Consider the following 12,165-nt stretch of genomic DNA (forward strand, 5'->3'; position numbering starts at 1 on the left):
CGAGCGAGTCTAAAGGGCCTATCCGCTACAAGCAAGTCTAAAGGGCCTGTCTGCTACCAGTGGGTCTAAACTAGGGCCTGTCCACTATGAGCGGGCATTGCTCTAGTGCCAAAATAATCAATTAATCTCTCATAGCCTCAGGAACACGAGCAAGTCAAAAGGGCATGTCCGCTACGAGCAAGTCTAAAGGGCCTGTCCACTACGAGCAAGTCTAAAGGGCCTGTCCACTACAAGCAAGTCTAAAGGGCCTGTCCACTACGAGCAAGTCTAAAGGACCTGTCCACTACGAGCAAGTCTAAAGGGCCTGTCCGCTATTAGCAAGTCTAAAGGGCCTATCCACTACGATCATGTTTAAAGGGCCTGTCCGCTACCAGTGTGTCTATTGTGCCTGTCCACTACTAGGGAGCCTAAAGGGCCTGTCAGCTTGAAGGGAGTCTAAAGGGCCTATCCGGTATGGGTGAGTCTAATTGGCCTGTCCGCTACGAGCGTGTGTAATGGGGCCTTCCCCTCTACGAGAAAGCCTAAGAGGCCTACAAGTGAATCTACCTAGAGCTTCAGTGATGGCTCTGGCAAATCACATTCAGCATTGCAAAATTGCCCCCCAGTTATTGGTCATGTGGTTTTAGCCTATGACTGTCTTCAGCAAAAAAAATAACTCTTTACTGTGGATTTACAGAACTATTAAGAGCCTTTTACAGGGGAAAATGATTGGGCGAGCAATCATGTTTTTGGACGCTCATTCTCAGTCACTTCCCAGTTTAAGGTTGCAAATGATCAAGCTATAAAATTCTGCTTTGTAATTCATTGCATCTTTTATGCAAGAGCAAAAATTATTATTTGTGGACAGGACTTTTCCCATGTAAGCAGGGAATGTTCTGCTGAAATACTGAAAAATGTATGATAGAAGAGGGGAACAAGCACTCACATTAGCGACTGCTCTTGCATATCATCAATTGACGCTTGCGTTCTGTAGTAACTATCCTCTTCTACTATTTCAGACTAGGGTTTATAGCTAGATAGCTGAATAACCCTCTAATGCCCCAAAATGATCAAAACCATTCTACTCTTATCATGGTCGGAACTAGTGTTGAGTGAACTAAACCAGTAGAACCCTGTCTTGGGTTGAACTTTGCTAAAAATTTGGTTCTGCGTGAACCCAAACTGAGCTTTTACCAAAGTTCTACCCCTGAGCACTAGTGTATAACACTGTCTAAGAACCATAAAAGCCCTGTATAACACTCTCAGTGTATTAAACCATGCTTATATGGCTCTTAGACAATGTTATACAGCAGTATTAGCGGTTTTGATGAACTTTTGTTTCAAACGCATTTGGACCGAACCCAACTTTTTGCAAAAGTTCGACAAAGTAGCCAACCCAAACATTTCAAAAGTTTGCTCATTACTAGTCATAACTAGAGAGGAGCGAGCATACTCGCTAAGGGCAATTACTGGATCGAGCATTGCTCGTAGCGAGTACTTGCCCGCTCGGAAGAAAAGGTTCGGCGGCGGGCGGGGAGCGGCAGGGGAGAGCGGGGAGGAACGGAGGGGAGATCTCTCTCTCCCCCCCACTCCCCCCTGCTCATTGCCGCAACTCACCTCTCACCCACGACGGTAGCTGAACCTTTTCTTCCGAGCGGGCAGGTACTCGCTAAGGGCAATGCTCTATCGAGTAATTTTCCTTAGCGAGTATGCTCGCTCATCTCTAGTCATAACCAAACAATCAACTGCAGAGAATTTCCTATGTAGACCAATATCCAGGTAAAAACTGCTGATAACAAAATCTTACATTAGTGGTGTAATGGTTAAAGATTGCATTGGCTTCTACTCTGGGGAAACGTTAAAGAGGTTTATCGGATTTGAAAAAAAGTGGATTTTCATCCAGAAACAGTGCCACTCTTGTCCATTGGCTTTGTCTAGTATTACATCCCAGTTCAGGTGAATGAAGAAGAGCTGCCATACCAGACAAGTCTGCGCTCCCCCTATTTCTTCTTCAATATAGACTGTCTAGGGGGATTTTCTCTCTGACCATCGCTCTCTCCTGAAATAACACGCTTGTATATTTATATACGGTAATTCTAGGCTTTGTAGCCCATTAATGACGCACTGTCGATCATTTTGTCAGTCAAGGAACAGACAAACATTTAATCTTTGGGTTGAGCCCAGGAATGACTTGCCATAAGTAGACTAGGTGGTCTTCGGGAGGGTAGGAATTCCAATATTTGCAGGTTTCTAGGAGCGTCACTCAGCACAATTACTGGTTATGTAACGGGTAAATGAAGGTTTCTTCAACGTAAGGGAGAAACTTCAGCTTCCTGTGAATTCCCCTTAGCTAAGCTGGTTGGGGAAAGTAGATTTCCATGAATGTGTTATTAGGAATACACTGCTCAGGGAGGAATCAAGCAGCCTTTTTCTTCATTGTGTTTGGCATGTGAAACCGGGGGTAACATATGGAGTGCTCTTATAGCTGCCCTTTTGTGGACCATTGAAGAAAAGTGTTTTGTTGCACTCCCAAAAAGTGATCCTCTCCGATTTTGCTGTTGGGTGTTCTATTTTTGACCCCCCCCCCCCCCCCCCCTCCCAGGCAGGTACTAGAAGTCAAGACACATGTTGCAACAGACAGTAAGGGGCTAACCTCATTGCTTTCTTTGTGCCTTTGTTTTACATATGGACTTCGGAAGCGTGTCACAGCCTGACCGAGGGTTTTGAGATCAGCAATTATCTGCGCTCCATGTGTCTAAACCAGGAACAGTTGAGTTTGTGCAATCTTCGTCCTGGTGTTCTCTCTGGATTTCCTTGTTCAGTCTGCGCAGTTCAAGCCATTTTTTTCCTCAATCAAGCGGTGCTTTCCCAACTTTGATGCATGCTCGGAACATAGATATCATTAGTGTGTTCCCGAGATGCTCGGTACCTTCCATACATTTCTATGGGGCTCCATTGTCATCATTGGAGCCCTGCCAACATAATATAAGACTGAGCATGTGCAGTAAAATATCCTGTCTAATGAGGTTATGTATGTTCATCTGTGTAAGGGTGGACACCCACTAGCGATATTTCTCCCTGCGATGCAACAGCGATGATTGTGACAGAAGTCCAGGATTCTATCCCATTGCTTTCAATGGGGTTGGCGCTACTGCTGCCGGTCCCATTGAAAGCAGTGGGTTGTAGGCAACTCCTGCAGTATGATTTTCGGGGAAGGGCTTGAAATATAAGCCCTTCCCTGAAAATCCTCCATAGCTCGTGAAAAAAAAAAATTATATACTCACCTCTCCGCCGCCTAGGCGTGTCATCTGACTGGCTCCCCTGCACTGCTGTCAAGCTCTTTCAGGGATTTAAAAATCAGCTGATTGGCTGAGCGCTGCCTGTAATTGGCTGAGCGCTCAGCCAATTAGCACAGCCCTTTCAGGAGGAGGGGATTTTTAAATCCCCACCTGCTGAAAGAGCTTGACAGCAGTGCAGGGGAGCCAGCCGGAGGACGCACCTGAGCAGTGGAGAGGTGAGTATATAATTCTTTTTTTTCACCAGCTAGGGATGATTTTCAGGGAAGGGCTTATATTTCAAGCCCTTCTTCGAAAATCATGTTGCGGGGGTTGCCTACAACCCACTGCTTTCAATGGGGCTGGCAGCAGCAGTGCCGACCCCATTGAAAGCAATGGGAAAGCATACTGGACTTCTGCCCCAGCTCACTCAAATGAAGTGACTAGTGAGCGAGTTCTCACTCAGTATAAACAGGCAGTCATTCATCTTTGAGCGACAGCCTGTTTACAGTGAATGGAGGCGGGTGGAAGAGATCTCCAGTGCACTCCACTTTCATTCAATGAACAATTGTGTGAAAACATGATATGTCATGGGAAAGCCCTTTCAATTTATCTTACTGTACAACTTGCAGTTTGGGGAAAATGGCTTATTGGCTGATATTATCCTGGGTGGGTGAGCCAGCAATGCCATTCCATAAAGTTCTGTAGAATATTTCTTGTAGGCTAGTGGCACATTGGTATATTTGTGGGCTGTGTGATATCCATGCAATTCTACAGACAACACATGGCCCTATTATAGCTTACAAAGCTATGTGCATGGCCCGTGTGCAAAAACTCATGGCATATCCTATTTTTGTACATTTCACGGATGAGAAATAGGACACGCAAATGCAGGTCAATGTGCTGTGTTCATGTATATCAGGGATTGGTGTCTTGGTGCTGTCCAGTACAAGTTGCACCCAAGACTCTCCGAATCTGCTTCCTCTCAACAAGGAGCAAGTCCCCTTAGTACTGCTATGGGCTAAGAGCATGGAGATCAGATATTTCTTTATCAGGACCAGCTCTGTAGATGGAAGGAAGCTGAGTTGCCAACCTTCTTTCATTTCTTGTGGACAACGCATCCAAAAATCATTGATAAGCAATGCTTTCTAGACACATTAGGAATCCAAAAGGAGTAGAATTGACATATGCCTATAACTTCAAACACCGATCTGAAGACATAAGAAGCTATTACCGTGACCTGTAAAATAACGATTGCAAGCATAATAATCTGTACAAGCTACTTCAGCTTCATGGAAAAAAATAAAAACATGGAGTCATCAATTCTTACACGGACACTGCAAAAAAGTTCCCTCCTTCTATGGACTGTTCAAGAATTTACAAATGCTTGGCGACCCGGGGGGGAAAGTGGTGTGTAAACTCCTGAATCACGGTTGGGTTGATGTGCTGCTGAGGAACATGTGAGGTTCCCTTGCCCTCTGGCAGCAATTTTATTAAAGGGCAACTAAATCTTGATTATGTTGCCTATAAAAATGCATTATAGGGGGCAGATATTTTTCTGAACTTATCCCTGTCAGTAAGGCCATTGAGGATCATTCTAGTCATCCAAGTTGTCCATTGGATTCAGAGACGTAAAGGGAAGCGTTATGTGAGAATATATGTGTTTATCAAAGAGAAGACACTCCCAGATTTCGTGTAGAAGTCTGGGACCCAGGAGAAATACATATCACACCAGCCTTATTGCGGTATCAGATGATTTCTAATTGATTCTAAGGTGTATGTGGTTTATATACCATAAATGACATCACAGGAAAAGTACATACCAGAAAAGGTCTCTTGCACGCTCCACCTCCATTCAATAAGTGATCATCACTCCTGTGTGTAAGCACAGGAGCGATTGGGACGACAGCGCCCGACAATAGTCCCGTGGAAAAGTAGCATTAGAGGAAGGGATGGAGCCAGTTGCAACCTAACAAAAGTTCAACATTTAGGTCAGAAACTGGCAGAACTTATAGTGCAAATCTATGCCAGTTCACAGCTGTCATAGATTTGACTTTTTGGGACATGGACAGAAAGGATGTGCCAAATCCGTTCTTCTTAATACATTTATTGCGCCTTATTCTAGTGGGCATTATACTAAAACCAGTATATGAAACACGGGTCTTGGTAAATGTGCCCCTAAGGTTATGTTCGAATGTAGCGTCAGCAGTACCAAATTTCAGCGAAAACCATATGGATGGAATTTTAGCATATCTCATCCATGTGGTATGGAAAATTCAGCATGAAATTGGCATGTGGTGCCAATTTTAAATCTGCAGCATGTCAACTGTTTGCTGCATGGGATTGTTTAGCATGGGATTCACCTCTTTCTGAGGCAGGTGAATTCCGCAGCCAAACTTTGCAGAAATTTCTGACTGTTCCATACACCTGAATTGAATTAGCAAATATCCATGTATACGCTACAGGAAGATCACCATCCAAATGACTGCAACAAATCTACCATGTTTGAACATACCCTATTGTATTCAAGGTAAGCTGGACTGAACTGGCATAGTGGCATACCAGACTGGAGCATGCTACTATGCCATATGAAAAGGTTCAGAGTTTCAAAATAAAGGCCAAGGGGTTGACCATGGGAAATGTACATTATCTCTACTTGCAAGTTTCCCAGCTCCCAGCAGTCTGTGGTCCACCAGACCCGTCATTTCAAGAGTGCACCAAAGTGACTTGACCATCAAAACTAATGGTGGGGGGGAAAAGTGAAGTAGTTGGCCGTAGCAACAGTAACATTCCTGCTGAGTGAGCAATTTTCCCAGTTCATGTAAAATGGAGACAAGATTTCACTGTGGAGAGGTGTCAGAGATCACAGTCTATCCACAATGATGTGCTGCATGCTAAACATTATAGTGGTTGTCTTGGAGTTCATGTACATACACTGATCATACCATATGAAGCAAATCTGGACTGGTTTTTGGCCATTAGCAAAGCGGATACTGCATTCATAATGCCAACCCAGAAGGGGTGAAGAACCTGTGATGGCATTATGATCATATTACCAGGACTGCACCGGTCCTTCACCAACTAGTCCAGCAGCAGTCTGAAGACTACAAAGGAGTTACAGTAGAGGTAAAGCAGGAGGCTACAGAGCTCTTCCTACAATTTTTCTCCACCACTAGCATCACATAAGCCATTCATGTATTAAAGGGGTTGTCCAAGTTAACGAAACCTAAGGTGACTGGATTTTCCCAGGGTCCAAGTGGGACAGAGGGGTGCGGTCAGGGGCGGTACTTATCACAACTTATAATTTTACCTCCGTCATTATAAAAAGTACAGGGACATTTAAAAAAAGACAGGGAGCAAATTCCGCAGCATTTCTGCATCCAAAAAACAGTCAAAATCCACACCATTGGTGTGGATTTTGACTGGAAATCAACCGTGTACCTGCAGGAGATTTCAAACAATGCGGCACTCCACCTCACATCCTCCGTAGACTTCCCGCTGTCAGCGCTTCTGGTTCCCAGCCACCTGTAGTGGCCTCACCTGACCAGCATCACCAGACCAGCGGTGCCGTACCTGACCAGGCCCCTGGGAACCGGAAGGCGGGGGAACGCTGACAGCTGGATGCCTACGGAGGATGCCTACATGATTGATTTCCAGTCAAAATCCAAATTTTGACTATTTTTTGGATGCAGAATTTGCCATGGCAATTTCTGCTGTGGATATTCTGCAGCATTTCCACCACGTGTAATCATATCCTAAGGCCGCCTGCACACGGGCGGAAATCCCGCCGCGGGATTTCCCGCGGGATTTCCGCCACTGAAAGTTTGCATAGGAGTGCATTACAATACGCACTCCTATGCAGACGGCCGCACGAAATCTCGCGCGGCAAACAAACCGCGGCATGTCCTATTTTTGTGCGGGGCACGCACTCACCCGGCCGCCGGCTCCGGTCTGCGCATGCGCCGGCTGCGCGGCAGCCGGCACACGAAAGAGCCGGGGCCGCCAGGCGCGGGTGAGTACGCGCTCGTCCCTGCAGGCTCTCGGGTCGGGTCTCGCGGCGAGAATTCTCGCTGCCAGATCCGACCCGCTCGTGTGCAGGCGGCCTAAGTCAGCTCAAGGTATGCTGCCACATGTAGAGTGGTCTCAGTAGTGTCCCCCATATTAGCCCTGGTAGTAATAGTGTCCCCTATATCAGCCTCAGTAGTAATAGTAACCCCCACAGTGGCCTCAGTAATAATAGTAACCCCAACAGTGACAGTAGTAATAGTGACCTTTATATCATCCCTGGTAGTAATAGTGTCCTCTATATCAGCCACACTAGTAATAATGACCCCTACAGTAGCCTCAGTAGTAATAGTGACCCCCACAGTGGCCTCAGTAGTAATAGTAGTAACTCCAACAGTAGCAGTAGTAATAGTGTCCTCTATATCAGCCACAGTAGTAATAATGACCCCTACAGTAGCCTCAGTAGTAATAGTGACCCCCCACCGTGGCAGTAGTAACAGTGTCCCCTATATCCGCCCCAGTAGTAATAGTGACCTCCAAAGTGGCCTTAGTAGTAATAGTGTCCCCTTTATTGGCCACAGTATCCCCAGCAGTAATAGTAACCCCCACGATGGCCTCAGTAGTAATAATGACCCTCACAGTGGCTTCACTAGTAATAGTGACCCTCACAGTGGCCTCAGTAGTAATACTATTACTACTGGGGCTCTTCCATAGACTTGTATAGGAGAGCATGCATGGGACTTTGAAAAGAGTTAGATTTCCGGCTGGTGCATGGATTTCACAGGGGGGCACTGCAGGAACCAGGAAGCGGGTGAGTGTAAAAAATACAGCACTTGGCTCTTAGTCACCTGCCCTAACAGCAAGATAACTTGATTTATGGTGTTTTGGGCAGGTATCAGGTTCCCTTTAAGGAGGTCTATCACATTCCCAAATCTAGCTATGCTTACCCCTCTTCTCTATTCTCCCTCAGAACCTGTGGCTGCTAGCAGAATAGTAGAACGGAGTCAGCGGACCATGCGGTACAACGAGGTATGTACCGCATGTAATCTTATACGTATAGCTGGTATAACTTATACCAGCTGTACATATATAATTATATACAGGAGATATCAGGTTACACCAGCATGCTTCATATCACTATATACCGGACATGTACATCTTCCTGCATATAATGATATGGACCATACTGGTATAACCTGGTACATCACTGTGTACAGGATGTATAACTTATACCAGTAGTACATATATAATTATATACAGGAGTTACCCAGGTTATATCAGCATGCTTCATATCACTATATACAGGACAGGTACATCTTCCTGCATATAATGATATGGACCATACTGGTATAACCTGGTACATCTCTGTATACAGGATGTATAACTTATACCAGTAGTACATATATAACTATATACAGGAGTTACCCAGGTTATATCAGCATGCTTCATATCACTATATACCAGACATGTACATCTTCCTGCATATAATGATATGGACCATACTGGTATAACCTGGTACATCACTGTGTACAGGATGTATAACTTATACCAGTAGTACATATATAACTATATACAGAAGTCACCCAGGTTATATCAGCATGCTTCATATCACTATATACCAGACATGTACATCTTCCTGCATATAATGATATGGACCATACTGGTATAACCTGGTACATCTCTGTATACAGGATGTATAACTTATACCAGTAGTACATATATAATTATATACAGAAGTTACCCAGGTTATATCAGCATGCTTCATACCACTATATACAGGACATGTACATCTTCCTGCATATAATGATATGGACCATACTGGTATAAACTGGTACATCACTGTATACAGGATGTATACTTATAGAAGCTATACATATATAATTATATACAGTAGATACCCATGTTATACCAGCATGGTCCATATCAATATATTGAGGAGATGTATAACAAAGACCGAATGCGCATGGGCGTATTCGCATTCCGGAATCCGGAGCCGATGTCCGCCTCCGGATTCCACAGCAAATACTGTCCATAAATATGCTATTGAAAATCGCTTTTCCCTGTCCACAAGCGGAAATCAGGAAATCAATTGTGATTTCCTGCTCGCAGAGGTAATATCGCAGCATGCTCTATTTCAGTGCGGATTCCGCGCAGACGGCTTCCATGTCAATGGAAGCTGTCCGATCCGCAGTCCTTCTGAAATCATCATTGCGGAAAGGCCGCGGAATCTGCATCATCGCCTAGCGACGGTGCGGCATAATCTGTATTGCGCATGTGCGACAACCGGCATATCTACAATACAGATTATGAAGAATCCGGACGGATACGCAGGGGTCGCCGGCCGGACACAGGGTTGCATTATGATGCGGGATCCCGCATGCAAATCCAACCCAGTCATGTACATTTGGCCTTATACCAGCTGTATATAAATAATTATATACAGGAGATACCCAGGTTATACCAGCATGGTCCATATCACTATATACAGGAGGTGTATAACTTATACCAGCTGTGCATATATAATTATATACAGGAGACACCCAGGATATGGTGGTTTCACATCTGCATTGCGAATTCCACTTTTCTGCTCCATTTGGGGAATCCCTATGGCCAAACGGCTCTGTCTCTGGATGGAACCAAACAGCACCAGGCGGACTCCATTGATCGCTTTCCTCCCAGGTGTCTTTGGACAGAATGAAATGCAGTTCTTTTTCTTCCAGTATTTGGTGCTGGATCTGTGACGGAATCTCTGACCGGAGGTTCTGAGGCAGATGTGGAACCGCCCGTACACCAGCATGGCCGATATCACTGTATACTGGAGTTGTATTTACATCTCCCTGTATATAGTGATATGGAGCATGCTGATATAGCCTGTCTCGCGCAGTCCACCTGTTTTATTTTTTATATTTCCCGCGCATCGCTTTGCAATGGCGCGTATTAATGCCGCCCATACGCAACGTAATTGCGTATGGGCAGTATTGATTACGCAGCCATAGAGAACTATAGGCTCTCTCACGCATAGTATTCAACAAAATACAACATGCTGTGTTCTTTTTTGCGTGTGTGTATTAGGCAGTTTCCATTTGTAAATGTGAGCAGAACTGCAGATGGCAATGTATTTGATTGCCTGCGAATTATCGTGTATCATACGCATACAGTGCACGTAATACACAGCAAACATACACTTGTGTGAGCCTAGCCTAAGGGGCTACAAACAAATTTTCACATAGTCCAGGAAATGAGTCATGTTTGCAAAGCTTATGCCAAGGGGCTAGATCATGTATGTAAATTCATTCTGCAGCTGTAGGCAGCATGGTTTAGGTATGGGTATGGGTACAGGTAGGGTGGAGGCCCAAGCTGAACATTTGCACCTGGGACCCTGAGCCTTTAGTTACGCCCCTGGTTGAAAGGCATGAAAGGGGGACAGTGCTACTGCCAGTGAGGGGAACGGTGAAATGCTAGACCATGCTGCCAGTGAGGGGAAGGGTTGAAAGAGGGACAATGCTGCTGCCAGTGAGGGGAAGGGTTGAAAGGGGGACAGTGCTGCTGCCAGTGAGGGGAAGGGTGAAATGCTAGACCATGATGCCAATGAGGTGAAGAGTGTAAAGAGGGATAGTGATGCTGCCAGTGAGGGGAAGGATGAAATGGGATACAATGCTGCTGCCAGTGAGGTGAGGGGTAGAAAGTGGGACAATGCTGCTGCTGCCAGTAGTATTTGGTTGTTGCTGCTGGGGAAATTATGGGCACTGCATGGTAGTAATTGTTCTCTGGTGAGGTCCCAGCATCACCCTGGATGGACTGGCTGAGTAGAAAAAGTCTGAGAACCCAAATCTCGTGGATTTATCTAATGGATAGCAGCAATGATTTCCCCCCCCCCCCCCCCCCCCCCCCCCCCTGCTCATTGCAGGGCTCCTCTTCAGCCCAGAAAGAAAAGCAGAATTAGTCAGTACACATTGCCCAACATTATAGTTCTGGGATATGGGGGCTGGTTATGTGGGGTTGGGGTACTTTTACATGGACCAACAGTCACCTGAGTAATTGCCCAAAACAGTAATTATGGGCTACTGTCGTCCCATGCAAACACAGGAGCCAACAGGGCGAGTGAGGAAGAATCTCTTGTCGGAGTTACGTGGTTTTCATCTCACATAAAAACCGAGTAACTATCGGTCCGTGTAGACAGACAGCTGTTCATCTACAAACGATTGCCTGTTTACTCTGAATGGAGTCGTCCCGTGTAAAAGTACCCTTAGGCCACCCTCACACACAGCGTCGGCAAAACGCTGCGATTTCGATCATGGCGTTTCCCCTTAATTTAACCGCAGTTTTTGCCACGATTTTTAAGACACCCCATCATTGTGATGGGTGATATGGTGTGTTAAAAAGCCTGAAGACGTGTCAAAATAGAGCAGACAGTGCTCGAAAATTTCGATGTTAGGAAATGCTATGCTCGAGCACGTCTGCGAGGCCTCATTGAAATCAATGGAAGCGCTATGCTGCAATTACCGAGGCATTCAAAATGCTGTGGTAATCGCGGTAAAAAGCGCATGTGTAAGAGTGGCCTAACCGTGTGTTCACACATCGCTGAATGGAGGCGGAGCACACTGTAGAGCTTATCCGGCCAGCCCGCCTCTATTCACTGCAAGTAGGGAGCTGTTCATAAATGAATGGCCCCCTGTGTACACAGCCGATAGCTGCTTGGTTTTTAGGTGGGCAAGAAACCAAGAAACTCTGACAAGTAAGCAAATTCTCACTTAGTGCGCTGTCGGTGGCCGCTTGTGCATGGGACTACTACCAGCTGACTACTACTGGTGCATGGGACTACTACCAGCTGACTACTACTGGTGCATGGGACTACTACCAGCTGACTACTACTGGTGCATGGGACTACTACCAGCTGAATTCACCG

This window comes from Eleutherodactylus coqui, chromosome 13, assembly GCF_035609145.1.
Source record: "Eleutherodactylus coqui strain aEleCoq1 chromosome 13, aEleCoq1.hap1, whole genome shotgun sequence".
Taxonomy (NCBI): Eukaryota; Metazoa; Chordata; class Amphibia; order Anura; family Eleutherodactylidae; genus Eleutherodactylus; species Eleutherodactylus coqui.